Source organism: Hemicordylus capensis, chromosome 2, assembly GCF_027244095.1.
Source record: "Hemicordylus capensis ecotype Gifberg chromosome 2, rHemCap1.1.pri, whole genome shotgun sequence".
Classification (NCBI taxonomy): domain Eukaryota; kingdom Metazoa; phylum Chordata; class Lepidosauria; order Squamata; family Cordylidae; genus Hemicordylus; species Hemicordylus capensis.
This window is the reverse complement of record NC_069658.1, coordinates 415,276,944-415,292,018: the sequence shown is the minus strand read 5'-3', so window position 1 is coordinate 415,292,018 and position 15,075 is coordinate 415,276,944. Positions and strand designations below refer to the sequence as shown.

At 44.8% G+C, this 15,075-nt stretch overlaps 1 protein-coding gene and 1 long non-coding RNA gene across 8 annotated transcripts in view; one reads left to right on the top strand and one right to left on the bottom strand.

The window, feature by feature from the left end:
• The window catches only part of LOC128342852 (uncharacterized), a 40,457-nt gene that overhangs the window by 14,210 nt on the left and 11,172 nt on the right, over positions 1–15,075 (bottom strand). The window lies entirely within an intron of this gene.
• The window catches only part of KMT2D (lysine methyltransferase 2D), a 133,699-nt gene continuing 131,340 nt past the window's right edge, over positions 12,717–15,075 (top strand). For 5 of the 7 annotated variants that reach the window (XM_053290871.1, XM_053290870.1, XM_053290873.1 and 2 more), the window contains exon 1: positions 12,717–14,133. The gene's annotated coding sequence lies outside the window, so the exon portion shown is untranslated. Of the gene's footprint in view, positions 14,138–15,075 lie in introns of all 7 variants that reach the window. The other 2 variants (XM_053290869.1, XM_053290868.1) reach the window with 2 other exon arrangements.

Genomic DNA, 15,075 nt, shown 5'->3' with positions numbered 1-15,075 from the left:
GCAACTGCTCTCTAGGTCCCACCCACCTGGTGTACTGATTGGCTGCCCTGGCATTCACCAGCATGTCAATCAAGACAAGGGTTCATTCCCTGTTAACTCTTTAGAGGGAGGGGTGGCTGATCACTAGAACATGTTACTGAAATATATAGGAAAGCCACTATTTGCCAAACACAGAGGCAAACACTATTTGCCAAACAGAGGTAGATATCACTCCACCCAGGAGATTATCAGATCTGTATTTGGTCAGGGATGTTGTATCCAGTCTTTTTTTAATCCTTTCAAATACCTTTTAGTCCTCCTGTAACTCTCTAAAGTTAATGGCAAAAGCCCCCTGAATCAGCATGAGTTGAAATGGAAGCAAATGACTTAACCTAGATTGATAGGATATCAAGCGTTATTCCTGCTGAATACCACTTTGGGGGGAAATTTGTAGTCACTGTTGATATATTCTGAATATCATTGTAATTGATTGTTTCCTGTTCTAAAAATTCCCACCAAGTTTAGAAATACCTAATAAATATTGTGGTGAGAATGTCAAAAACCAGATGTTACTGTGATGACAAGATCACAGATTTATTCTAAAAACCACTTTTATGAAACAATAACTTTCCTTCCTTGTATAGATGATGTATGGCTAGTATGTTTATATTTATTTATCAGTTGTGGGAGGGAGAGATTCTTCTTTTTTCCTTTTTTCACCCCAGAAGTAGGTGGATCTTCTGGGTTTAAAACAGGGAAGAAGTTAAATTAAACCAACATCAGTGCACACATGGTGGGTTAAGGAAGTTTATGGCAATAAAATAGTATAACAAAAGAAAAAAAATCGACATTTTCAGATATCCAAAATGCTTTCCTTCCTGCATAATATGGAGAGAGACTTATTTTCTCGACAGCACAGAACACGAGTCAACTGGTTCTAGCAATTGTACCTCAACCACTGCTGCTCAGACATGGGCTTAGGCCAGGGACACTTAGTACTCTATGTAGCTGGAAATAATCCATGTATAACTTTTCAGCTGGAGCTCGGTGTTTCATAGCTGCTTTCCCTGTAAACACCAAGCAATATTGTTCTGGTTTAATTAAGGCTTTATTCAGAAACAACTCCATTTTTTCTCCTCCTTTTTCTTTCTGACTCCACCTCCCACACTCTCTACGGGATCCCCACTGGGACAAACATCCAAACAACAAAGCACAGAAGATAACTAGATAGAATACAACATATCCCTCCCCTTTATAACCACCAAAATTGAATCAATTAAGAATTTAGAAACAAAGCCTTGAAGTATTTTAGGTGGTCTGTCACACACACTTCTCCTAAGTCTTGGGTTCTCTTGTACAGGATCTGTTTGTGAATTTTCTTCTGATACCGAGGATTGTTCATCACTTTCATCAGCCTCACTGTGAGGTCAAAACTGGAGGAAAGATCAAAGTCCTCTCCAGTTCCTCTCTTGAGTTCTGACTCCCCTCTTTTCTCATAGTATGCATGCTGGAAAGTGTTCAATTTCTTTTCATCATCCAATATGACAGAATCTCTTTGTATTTCAATTATTTGTTAGGTCCAGAATATCGGGAACATCCCTTTCTCAATTTATAAGACAGCCATATTTGAACAAAGTCCCCCACCTTAAATGTTTGCTGTTTTGCACCCCATTTCTGATCCACATACAATTTCTGTTTTTGTTGCTTCTCCCTTACCTGATCACGAATCTCTGAATCTGCAGGGTGAGATGGCATGGAAAGCCCTATCAGTTGCTGTCATTGGGTAAGTTTGGTGGTAGCTTAGCATCCTTAGCAACTCAAATGGTGATTTTCCTGTAGTAGAAAGAGGTGTAGTTTGATAACCAGATAGAGTTTCACAGATTGCCTCTTTCCAGGGTTGTTGTGTAGTGATCTGTTGTAAACATTCCTCCACTAACCTGTTCATTCATTCCACTAAGCCATTCCCTCGAGGATGGTACAAGGAAAGTGTCTTGTGCTTTATCCCATGATTATTCAAGTATTGCTCCATTTCAAAGGAGGTAAGCTGTGTCCCATTGTCAGTCACTAGTTCTTTAGGAAGACCTCCAACAAAAACTGCAGCCATTAACTGGGTCACCTTGTTTGTATTAATGTTGCCAGCAAATTAAACTTTGGGCCACCAGGAATAATAATCCACCATCATAATAACAAATCTTTGTTTTGCCGGTTGTTTATCAAAAGGTCCCATGATATCCAAAGCATGTATTCCTCAGGGACCCTAGGAATACTCTACTGGAGTCAAGGGAGTGGTAAATGATGTCTGCTATTTGCCTTTTAGTCAAGCTCATGCCCAGGTGACCTTCATGGCCAATTGTAATCCCTTTTGCTTGTAAGGAGGTTGGAACTACCAAATGATTTGTTCTTAGCACCAGTTCATTGAGAAGTGGCAGCCAACCTAAGTAGCTCCTGAAGGGGCCGCACGACCCCTTCAGGAGTTAAAAGGCTGGTGCTGCGTTTGCAGCGTAGCCAGGAGCGGCTCTTCCCTGCAGATGTTAGTTTAGCTCCCAAAGGGGCCAGGCGGCCCCTTCGGGAGTGAAACTCTAAGTCCCGAACGGAGCCTCAAGGCTCTGTTCGGGAACCAGACCACACCCCCACGTCTGACATCAGGCGCGGGGGGCGTGGTCAGCAGGGCCGCCGCAGAGGCTGCACACAGACCACCGGTGGTCAGGCTCCGCGCCTGCAGAGGAATTTGATGATAGGCCGAAGACAAGTACAAAGTTGTAAACACTGAGGCCTCTTTCAAGGTAAGCAGCATTTCATTGATATTGGGTAATGGATGCCAATGGAGTTCACATCTCTTAAATCTACACACATTCAAAATGTACCGTTTGATTTCCACACAAGAACAATGGGAGACATCCATTCTGATGAATTAACAGGCCCTATGATGTCAACATGCTGTAGTCATAAGAGCTCCTCTCTATGTGGTTGGAACAATGCTATGGGTACGTTCCTCACTTCGTGTTGTATAGGTATTTCATTTGCCTTCATCTGAATTTTATGTTTGAATTGTATGGCAGTGCCAGAAGTATCAGCAAAAATGTCTGAGAAATCAACAATCATATCAGCATATGGATGTTCCATCATCTTTAACATGGGTTGCATGCTATTTGGGTCCAATACTATCCATAGGGCTTTCTGAAGTTTCCAGCCCGCTATTGAGACTCCATTTTGTGACACATACACTTTTCCTTCTGCAGTACATCCTTTGTATTCCAGGACAGCAGTGAAGTATCCATCTATGGCAACTGGGGAACCTCCATAACCCCATGAGTGGATTTCTAAAGGCTGCAGGTGCAGATCTAATGTAGTGAAGAGTTTCTTGTAAAGTAGGTGGGAAATGAGAGCGTACAGAAAACCAGAATCAGCCAGTACCCGCACTTCATGGCCATTAAGTTTAACTTGACAATGTGGAGAAGCAAGCGCTGAGTCTGTCACACTTAAAACACTGTCAGGAAATGGTTCTTCTGTCTCATCCTTATCATATAGTGAATCAGTAATGGAGTGGACAGCAGACTTGCAAAGCTTAGCAAGGAACCTCCTTTTCTTGCACCTGTTGCAAGTGACCTTCTGTGCAAGACAGCGAACAACATTGCGGGCAGAGTCTCTACATCGGTAGCATTGGTAACTCCTTCTTTCCAATGCTGCCACTTTCTGGGGCAGTGCCATATGAGAAAATCAGGCTTAGAAATATTTAGTCTGAGCAGCCTGGATTTCAGGAGGTGGGTTTTGGGGTACCAAAGAGAGTGATTTTGCACTGTGAAGAGTATTTTCCACCCTCCTAGTCATCTCTATAACTTTATCCAAGGTAGGTTTCCACTCCAATAGCAGTTTTTCATGCAGTTTGGAGCACTTTGTTTTCATAACAATCTGATCCCTGATTATAAAGTTGGTAAACTAACAGGTCACACTTAAGGCACACAATGCTGTGACATATTGATCAATAGATTCACCAGGCAGTTGGGATATAGAATAGCACTTGTAACTTTCAGCAATCACACTCAAAGTAGAGTTGAAATGATCATCTAAGATTTGAAGAGCAGCTTCATAAGGGTTGGCATCCCCTTCCAAGTTGGCAGAAAAGGGCACATGTGTATATATTTTTGGCCCTCGGGGCCCAGGCCGTGAAGCAATATAGCCTTCTGCTTTGCTGGAGTAAAATCAGGGGCCTGAATAGTGAGGGGGTAATCACAGAAATATGACTTCCATTGTTTCCAGGGAAGAGCAGGTTGACATGGAGGGGGAAAGGTGGTATGCAATCTGAGCCATGCTGCAGTGGGCATCCAATGAACAACATTGTTCAGGATTGATACGTCCTTCCAGGATTGTGCAGCTGGATAAACAATCAGCAGCAGCATTAGTAGACTGTAGCAGTTCAGATAAATAGGCCCAGTAATGCAATGGAAAGGAAGATGCAGGAACTTTCACAAGCTTTGCAGGCTGACCTACATAGCTGGTTCAAAATCTCATCGCCAAATGTTTTATAACTGCTTCCCTTGTAAACACCAAGAAATATTATGTTGGTTTAACTAAGGCTTTATTTAGAAGCACTCCATTTCTCCTCCTCCTCCTCTTTTTTCTTTGTGACTCCACCCCCCCCCACATACTTTACAGGATCCCCACTAGGACAAACATCCAAACAAGAACACACAAAAGATAACTAGAAAGAATACAGCACTCGGCAAGAATGGCAGATGTAGGTCTTGCTAATCCCTTTCCTCCGAGAGCACAGGAGCAAGAGAGAAAACGCATCCCATTTGTTAATCCCACTGTCCGTCTGTTGGATTGCATAGCGGGTCTAGGGATCTCATTTCTGCACAGATCCATTGGAGCAGCACTATTACCCTAGGATTACCTGTTCACGTCCCTGCCTAACTGCACTTTCTTGTAGCAAGCTACACCTGCTTCTCCTGGCTGCTCATCCCTATGGACTGGTCACTCCCTGTCAGGTTTCTGCATAAAGACACTTGGGGCTCTCCCGGCAAAGCTGTTACAACAAGGCTGCATAACTTCAGCCCTCCAGCTGTTGTTGGACTACAACTCCCATCTAGGAGTGTGCACCTGTCTGAACCGGTCTGGATGGACACGGGGGGGGGGGTGTTGTAGCTTTAAGGGCGGGGGGGTAGCACTCCCCCCACCGGCCGCTCTTCCCCCTCCGGCGCTGTGAAAATTCCAAAAGTTTCTTGGGCGGCAGCGTTCTTCCCTGCCGCCCCAAGCCCCGTCGTTAGCCTGCTCACGCTGCAATAGTTTCCACGCATGCGCTCGTTCCGATGCACATGTGCATTCGTGGCGGTCGGGGGCACGCTCCCGATGCGTGTGACGAAGAACGCTGCCGCCCCAGAAACTTTTGGAATTTTCACAGCGCCGGAGGGGGAAGAGCGGCGGGGGGGGGGAGTGCTACCCCCCTGCCCTTAAAGCTACAACCCCCCTCCGAGCCGAGCCTCCGGACCGGTTCAGAACCAGACCGGTTCGGAGGCTTCTAGAATGGCCTCCGAACTGGTCCGGACACACCCCTACTCCCATCATCCCTGTCTATTGGCCACTTTGACTGGGGATGATGGAGTTGTCCTCCAAAACTAGCTGTAGAGCTGAGGTTATGCAGTCTTGCATTGCAATGATAGTTGTGCAAAATGTATGATCAGATCCAGTCACTGTCAGGCTTGAACACATCTGTGCATATATGTACTCATCTCATCTGTCATTGTTCCTAACCTATCCCCACATGCAGCTTCCCTATGGGCTCCTTGGAGGAAAAGTGGGATATAAACGTAACAACTGGGAATGAGAACATGTTTATCTGAAGCTTCCGGATAGTTCATAAATATAGCTATGTGTTCCAGGTCAATTCCATTCCTATGAAAATTTAAGGAGGCACCAACCCCTTGATCTGTTTTGTAATGTATATATAGCCTCTAGTCTAAGACAAAACACAACTTCCTGTTATTAACATGATAACTTATATACATATTCTGTGTCTGCAAGTCAAACAGATACTAGTTACCATGTTGATTCAGATATACAACACAGCTAGAGATACATTTGTTATACTTGACCAATCTCAGTCAAGCTAGCTGGTTACATATATCTCCCTTTCCCTCATTGCCTCTTCCCATAACAAACAGACAAATAAGATTTCTATAATAAAGGAAACCATGCAAAGAGTGCTAAATGTGTATTGTTTAGATCGGCTGCAAACATTATAAAGATCTATTTTAGGGTGCACAGTTTTAAGTTTCCAGAATAAAGGAACTCATGCAAAAAGTGCTCAATGTGCATAGTTTATATAGGCTGCAAATTTTTACAAAATCTATTTTAGGGTGCACAGTTTTAAATTGTAGGTTTAAGCAAAAACTATGCTTAAAATATCCTTGATGAATTCAGACAGATTCCTGGTTGATAGGTCTATCAGTGGTTATTTGTCATGATGGGTCTGTGGAGACTCCATATTCAGAGGCAGTCTGCTTCTGAATAGCGGTTGTTGGGAACAACAGCAGGAGAGATCTATGTGCCCACATATCCTGCTTGTGGGTGTCAAAGAAGCATCTGGTTGGCCTGGTAGGAAGCAAGATGTTGGACCAGATGGGTGTTTGATCAATCCAGCAGGGCTGTTATGTCCTGATCCTTTCCTTCGTTCCCTTCAAATTCTTCTTCGATTGAGGCAAGAAGGATTTTACACCTTCAGAAGGGCAAAATAGTGGAGATATTCAATAAAATGAAAGACAAACTGCTCTTGAAAAATAGCAGGACACTGCAACCCAAACATGGCAGTGGCATGCTAGGTAGTGATCTGTTCTAGCTGAGATTCTAAAACCTGATGAACAGCACACAGTGAGTTACCAGGACTTTCTCATTTTTTAGGCAGGACTATCTGCCTTTCAGCTCCAGAGCAAAATAGGCTTCTGTGTCATCTCATGTTGGATCTTCAAAGACAGGCATACATAACTCTTAAAGAACTAGTGGCACCCTTCCCCCCCCCCACCCCCGCTCCCCCAGAAAATGCATGTAATGTACTTTTAAAGCTCAATGCTGTATGAATTTCCCCAAGAAATTCAGAATCTTCACCTCTGCTTTCTTGGCATTGGCTGGAATCTGTATCTTGTTGTCTATCACACAATGATGTTGTTACCAGCCATGCTTATTCTACTCGGCTTCCATGAGTCTCCCTGTTTGCAGTTGCATCTCCAGGTTTGAAGATTGCACCTTGGATATGCTCAGGAGTTGCACCACAATGTGAGCTCTCCGTTTGTAGTACACATGGGGACAGGTCCCTTAGTTGGCACTGGGCTAGTTGCCCCTAGATTTGGCTGCAAACAAAGCAAATGGAATGGGGATCCAGATGCACACCCCCTCCCTATACTGGCGACCCCAGCTAAGTAGACTCGAAAGTTAACTATAGCGAGTTAACTGGCATCCAAGGCCACTCTAAACTTAGAGTGAACCACCCTTCCCTCCTTTCACAGGAGATAACAACACCCTAAGGAGCCAATTATGCCAAGCAGGAAGAAAAGTAGATAAGGTAGTGAAATAATGTTCTTCCCATCACAAAGGAGATGAGTCAGTGACATGGACCTAGAGGTGTATTTATTTGAAATTATTGATAGGATTACTGGAGAGGCATGGATATTCTTCTGCGCATCTACATACTCAGATTTTAATCACAGCCTTACTTGCAAAAGACAAGCCCCCCTCCGCCATTGTTACACCCAGAAAAGAGCGATCAGCATCAACAATACATTCTGTGCAGGCCCAGCCTGACACTTCTAATCAGCCAAGTACGACAGCAGGAATGTGCCCTGGAGGCATGTTCTGGGATATAAGTATCCCCACTTCCATGACCCAGTGTGCTCCCCTGTGCCTCTCACTTGGGACTCCAACCAATGCTACAAGTGTGCTCTATACTGGAGATTCCAACAAGAACCACAGCAAGCAATCTTGGTGCTCCTTTGGTCTTGCCACCTGGGACTCCAACAAGCGATCTTCATGCCCCAGCCCCTCATATGCTATACTTGGGACTCCACTGAGCATTCCATATGCACCCTTGCAACCTACAAAAAGCTTGAAATCACTATCTAGAAATGTCCTTGTGCTAATCCATCCAGCTTCCCTCGCACCCATAGGAAGCTGGACCCATGGATAAATCCTTCTTGTGGGCACCTCTCCCTCTATTAATCTCTGAACCCCTCCTGCTTCCCATCATGCTGAGGACTGAGACTCTGCAGTCCTTCCAGGAGCCCTGGGGTCTTGTCGTCTAGATCAGGTGACTATGAGCCTTCTCCCCTCCTCAGGCCCCGGAACGATCTCTACTCCCTTTTCTTAAATCCAACCTCATCTCTCTCTCTCTCTCTCTCTCTCTCTCTCTCTCTCTCTCTCTCTCTCTCTCTCTCTCACACACACACACACACACACACACACACACACACACACACTTAGACTTTAAGCTAAAACACCTCATGGCAGTTGGTTTATTTCGAAACATACTTTATTGCTCTTTAAGTTAGAAATACCTCATTGCAGTTAATTTGCTTAGTAACGTATTTTTATTAACCACACAATTCTCTTCCTGTAGGCCCCTCCCTCAAATAAATTATTCCTTTTGATTTTGAAACTATAAACTTTTCTCAATCCAGTCATTTCTTGAGTCCAAATGTTTGCACACATTAAAACTGGTGGAACTTGAGCTAATTCCCTCATAAAGCCTGAACACTGGGGTGCTGACCAATGTCCAGAGCAGTTCCATTACAATGTTCATAATTTGTTGGTAAGACACTGAGAAGCAGCCTTATTGGGCCAGACTTCTGGTCAGGATCCCAAGAATTATACAGTTTGTTCTATGTTGTAAGTCACTACACAATACCGGGCATTTCAGAACTCTGCAGAACACAGTGCTTTGTCCTGCTCAAGAAGCAAGAGCCACAATAGGCTTACACTAGTGCCACTAAAGTACCTCTTTTGATCCCAGTCTCTATGTATATTGAACAAATCATTTAACACTCTCCCAATGCTATAGTTCTTTGAAGGAAGCCATCTAGTTAAAGCAGGTTTACAAGAACTTCCATTTGTTGTTGTATGGATGTGCTCCAGTCTGCAGTGGTGCAGATACAATGGGACCAAAATGACTTAAACCCATTGGTTCATGAATCAAGTTTCCAGTCTATTTGTAAGTAGTATTCTTCCTCCCTGATCTGGGCAGGCTCCATTAGCTAAGCAGGGTCTGCCCTGGTTGCATACCCTCTCTTGGTAGTGTCCCTCTCTTGGTCCTTTTAGATCTCTCAGCAGCTTTTGACACTATCGATCATGCTATCCTTCTCTACCGCCTGCCTGGGTTGGGTATCGGGGGCACTGTCTTACAGTGGTTCCGTTCTTACCTAAGTGGGCGTGTCCAGTCGGTATGCATTGAGGACAGATGCTCTGACCCATGGCGACTCCTTTATGGAGTTCCCCAGGGTTCAGTTCTTGCCCTGTCCTCTTTAACATCTATATGAAGCCACTCGGTCAGGTCATTTCCCAGTTTGCGGTGAGATTTCATCAATACGCTGATGATACTCAGCTGTATATTGCCATCCCAGACCATTCTGGGGACGCTGTTTCTGTGCTTACTCAATGCCTGGAAGCTGTTAAGGTCTGGATGAATCAAAACAAGCTCAGACTGAATCCCACTAAGACTACTTTTACTCAGCCCTCGTACTGGCCAACAGCTGGATGTGAACCTTGTTCTAGATGGCATGGCGCTGCCCCCAAAGGAGCTTGTTCATGATTTGGGGGTCCTTTTGGACTCGCACCTCCTGCTTGAACAGCAGGTGGAGGCTGCGGCCAAAAGTGCTTTTGCCCAGTTTCATCTGATTTGCCAACTACGCCCTTAGCTTGATCGGCAGACATTAATGACAGTGACCCATGCCCTTATTATCTCTCGCTTAGATTATTGTAACGCTTTTTATCTATTCTAGGGTTACCTTTGAGGATGATCGGGAAGCTGCAACGGGTCCAGAATGCAGCGGCTTGCCTACTCATGGGTGCCAGAAAATATGACAGGGTAACACCTCCCCTGCAGTCATTGCACTGGTTGCCTATTCGCTTCCAAGTTCAATTTAAGGTCCTGGTTTTGACCTTCAAAGCCTTGTGGGGTTTGGCGCCTGTCTACCTACAGACCCGCATCTCCCATCCAGGTGCATCCCGTCCGGTCAGATCATCTCAGATGGCCCGTTTGTCGGTCCCTGATTTATGAGCAGATGACTTTTTCATCCCTCCCTCCCAGGAACTCAGGGCAGTGTGCATGGTTTTCCTTTTCCCACTTTATTCTAACAAGGCTGTGGGACAGGTCAGGCCAAGGGACTGGGCAAGGTCAGCCAGTGAGCCAGAATTCAAACCTGGATCTCCCCGCTACTAATCAGACACTTTACTCACTACTCCACAGTGGCGACAGTATACATGTATGTGCTGCTGTGGCTGGAAGCATGAGCTTATCATCTGGATATTTTTATTATTATGCACAACTGTAATACCAATACAACCACTTATCTTGCCATATGCACCAGGCAACAAATAGTATACATTTTTGAGGAATGACATGCTTCCAGCCCAAATTCTGGAGAGGTCATTTTAATTCTTTTTTAAAAAGGCATCAGTCCTATATACACTGCCTGTGGAATAAGCCCCAATTCTGTGGAACTTTCTTTTTCATATTATCTGCCACATCATGGCAGGTAACATAACTCAAATTAAACAACATAAAACCAGTTAAACATAACAACACATATTAAAACCAACTTTAAAACCATGCAGCATATGGTAAAGTAAAGTAAACTTGTGCCATCAAGTCGGTGTTGTGGATTTTCTTTGCTAGAATACAGGAGAGGTTTACCATTGCCATCTCCCACACAGTATGAGATGATGCTTTTCAGCATCTTCCTATATCACTGTTGCCCGATATAGGTGTTTCCCATAGTGATTTGAACCAGCAATCTCTTGCTCCCTAGGCAAGTTACTTCCTTGCTGCATTATATGGTAGCTGCAGCAAATTACTAGTCTGATTAAAACAAAGTCCCTCAATGTTTTCTGAACTGAAATTAGATCCAGTGTGGCATAGTGGTTAGAGTGTTGGACTAGGACTAGGGAGGCTCAAGTTCAAATCCCTGTTCAGCTATGAAACTCAGTGACTCTGGGCCAGTCACTTATCTCTTAGCTTAGCCTCCCTCACGGGGTTGTTGTGAGGGTAAACATAATCATGTATACTGCTCTGGGCTCCTTGGAGGAATAGTAAGTAAGTAAGTAAGTAAGTAAATAAATAAACTCTTCATTTGTTCTCAATTGAGCAGAATATTAGCCTGACAATTTCACTAGGAAATGGGGGAGTTCCATGGAGAGGGAACTACTGCAAACACAGGATAAGTTATTAACCATTAATATTATGCCAAAGTTCCAGGTTTTTAAAGTGATGCCCCTTTTATAAATATCCTGCAGTTTCAAAGCGAGTGTCCTCTTCCAATTTTAAGTGAAAGCGAGAGATGTAACTTAACCTTTTTTAAAAAAAAGGACATGGAGATGGAATTTGAGGCTGGGCCTTTTAGTTGATGAGAAAATTGTGATGTTTGTGTACACACACTTCTAAATCTCATAATAGTAAATAAAACAATAAAAACAGAAATGTGAGCAAACTGTTAAGGATAGTAACTAAAATAATGGGTATCTGAAAATATAAAAAATAGTTCCTCTGTCCAGATCTTGCCACATAATTCACCATGATGAAATAACCTGCAAAACAAAGGCAAACTCTTGCCTACTATCGTGATTGTGATGAAAAACGTGAGAATGGAAATTAGGAGATCAAACACCTTCCAACCACGAATACAACAGATTATGTAACCAGCAGCAGTGTCAGTTTCTCACATCTGGGGAAATATGCAGAGGAAAGAGACAGAAACCAGCAAGGACTGCAGATCGCTTAGTTCTCAAAAAGTGAGAGGAAAATATACCTCATCCTGGAGAGAGGACGCGAGAGGGGAGAGGCATCAGATGAACTGGACACTAACTTTGGGCAACAATGGATTAAAGCCCTCAACATGTTTCATCCGATCGTTGTGGATCTCAGATTGTCTTGAGACATTCCGGACGGGTCGTTGAGCTTTCACCAGGTTGTGCGATATACCGTAACAGCTTGTGGAGTGAAGGGGCGGGGCGGAGGGGGGGGATATCGGTGCGGGAAAGTAAATGGACAGCAAAGACATCCCCCTAGAGAGCTAAAAGGTTATAACCGCTGGGGGGCGCAGTGGGACCTTGTTCAGCAAAGGTTACAAAGTCCTGGAGGCATGTGCCTAAGTGGGTGAGCGCCCTCTTTGGAGTTCGCACGAGCCCTACATCCTACGCCCTACATCTCTAGCGTGGCAGACTGCTCTTCATGCCTTTTCTTTCTTCGTGCTTTTCCCTAGTCGGTGCGATGAGAGAAAATGCTGTTTCCCTCCTTCTTACAAGAAATGCACCTGTCTCCCACGTTCCCCTTCACCCTTGACAAGGGTGCAGGGAAGGAAGAGCCCTCTGAACCTATCCCACGTGCTTTTGCAACCACCCGGTCCAGACACAGGAGGGTTAAAATTGGCGAAGTGATCCACAGTCGAGCGTGCACTGAGGCTCCGTACGGACACATCTCTCACTTCCCCAAAAGCTATTGCTGTGTGTCCTTCCGCCATCGGGTTCCAACACAAAATAAGTGCTTGGTTCCTTCTTTTTCCCGTACACCCCACCATCTCGAGGAAAAGGCAAGGAGTTGAAATTGGATCACTCCTAGGACACTCTTGTTCAGTCCAAAGGGGAGAAAAGACGTTGGCAGAGGGAGACGGGAGGAGGGACAAGTCCCTAACTCCGGGATCCCACCCTCCCCTTGCACAGGAGGAGGGAGGGGGAGGTTAAGCAAACCCGGAGCTGGCCCAGCAGGACCTACTTTCCTCTCTGAAAATGGCTGCCTCGGTGAACACTTTCTGTTCAATTCCTTGAAGCCCTTCGTTGTGGGGGGAAAAGCAGAGGGGGGTGAAGACCAGCCAGATATGCTTCTTTGAACCCTCTCCTCTACTGGAGCCGAGGATTAGGGGGAGGAGGGGAGAAGTAAACAGAAAAAGAGGGGAAGGAGAGAGCGAAACAGGAAAAGAAAGAGAGGAGGCCTGGAACAGAAGGTAGGGAGGAGGCTTTGCAAAAAAGAAAGAAAGAGGGGGACCCCCAAGCCCAAACAAGGAGAAAAGAGGGTGTGTTGGTGCAGCTGTTCTTGCGAGGGAGGCTGTAGATGTATGTATTTAGTTATCTTCGGGAAGATTCAGTGTAGCAAATGATGATGATGATAATAAGCTGAGGATTAATTCCAGTTGTCTGTGCGTGTATTGTTGGGCAAAGAAGGAGGAAAAGTATGTACGTTCCATCCAGAGAGAAACTCTGAACGTTCTATTTCCCCCTCCATATTCGCCTTTCCTTTCCTCCCTTCCCCCGCCATCCCTGGAAGCCTCAACGTTCCATTCGGAGGGGTTCTATTCTTTCAAGAACCTCCAGCGTTCCATCCGGCCTCAAAGTGAGTGTTTGAACGTTCTGTTTGGATAACTAGGGCGCCTCCTGATAGAGAAGGGGTGTAAGCGGGGAATCCGGAGGTGGAAGTAGTGAGGGAACCGGTAAGGCAGCAGAAAGAGAGGCCTTCTCCGTCGGATGCGTCTGCTTGAAGATCAAAGGCAAACCCGGAGCTCCCTTTGTGTGTCCTCTTAGGGATCTTACTGCTTCGCTAGCTCTTGGGGCTTATTTTGGAACCCTAAACTGCCGTGGTGGAAGGACGCAAAGCTCTCCCCTCCCCACTCTCAGAAGGGGGCAGGGCGTTCTGTTTTTTTTCTTGGTTTCGTGGAAAGATCCTCGGATATTGGATTTAGCATCCTTTCCAAACCTAATATTTGGTGGCTGTTTTTCCTCCCCGGGTGGCTGTAAATAAAAGTCCAACCATTTTTTTGGGCGTTTTTTTTTTTTTTTTTTAAAGGAGGAAACAAATGCAAGCCCTTTATTTTTCTCCTTCGATTTTTTGGATAATGGTTTCTGCCGTGTCTTGCCGATGGATTTTGCCGGGTGAGAATTTCTGGATCGCCTTGTAGAAGAGAGGTAGGTGAGGACTCCCTCATTTTTCTAGATCTAGAACAAGCAAACAGAACCCAACCCTAATCTGAGCCCTGTTTAAACGTCAATAGTTCTTGTGTCTTGGGGAGTGCATTTACGTCAAGCCTTTAACCGTGCTGATTTATGTAGAATTCTTATGCATTAAAAATCTGTTGTGTAAAAGCGTTTGGGTGGTGGAGGGTCTCCGATAGGAGCGAACCGAAAATATTTTCCTCCATAGTCTAGGCCTCCGTGTTTCTATTGCCTTTATAAATAAGCGATTAGGAGAAAATGGCTCTCGCATCCTTCCTGTTGAGACATCACAGCTATATAATTTTTGGGGTGGTGGGGAGAAGCTGTTATTTCTTCCCCTTGTCCAGATAAACACAGATCTTTGGGTATGTTTTGCACAATGATGGAATCCACAGGGAGCCAGTATTTGTTTTGGGCTGTAGTTGTCTTCGCTTACATTTTATTTTAGTAAAGGGGGATTGGAGGGGAAGTATCTCTTAACAACTCATTAGAGGTTTGAAGCTATTCCCCCGCTTCCTCCTTCAGCCTGATTCTTTCCCCCAGTGTGCCTTCCTCCCAAACTGCATTTCTGTGCGCTATCATTTGGAACCCAGATTAAAACAGTGGCTTTAATTTGTAGGTAGTAAGCCTGGAAAGAGGGGTAAATTGACATGAATAGGGGTTTCTAAACAATTGCGTGTGTGTGAGGTTTCATGCTGATTTGTGCTTTAAAGTGCTTTGTGTTTATGAGGATGTGCCTGTTTGTGGGTTTAGGCAGAGACCCACCCCACACACCCTTTTGGGGGAAAATTGCCACTCTCTTCTGTAGATTATTTTTTGGGGACGTGACTGCTAGTGGGTTTAGGCAGAGACCCATCCCACACACCCTTTTGGAAAAATATTGCCACCCTCTCCTCTGGATTATTTTTTAACTTA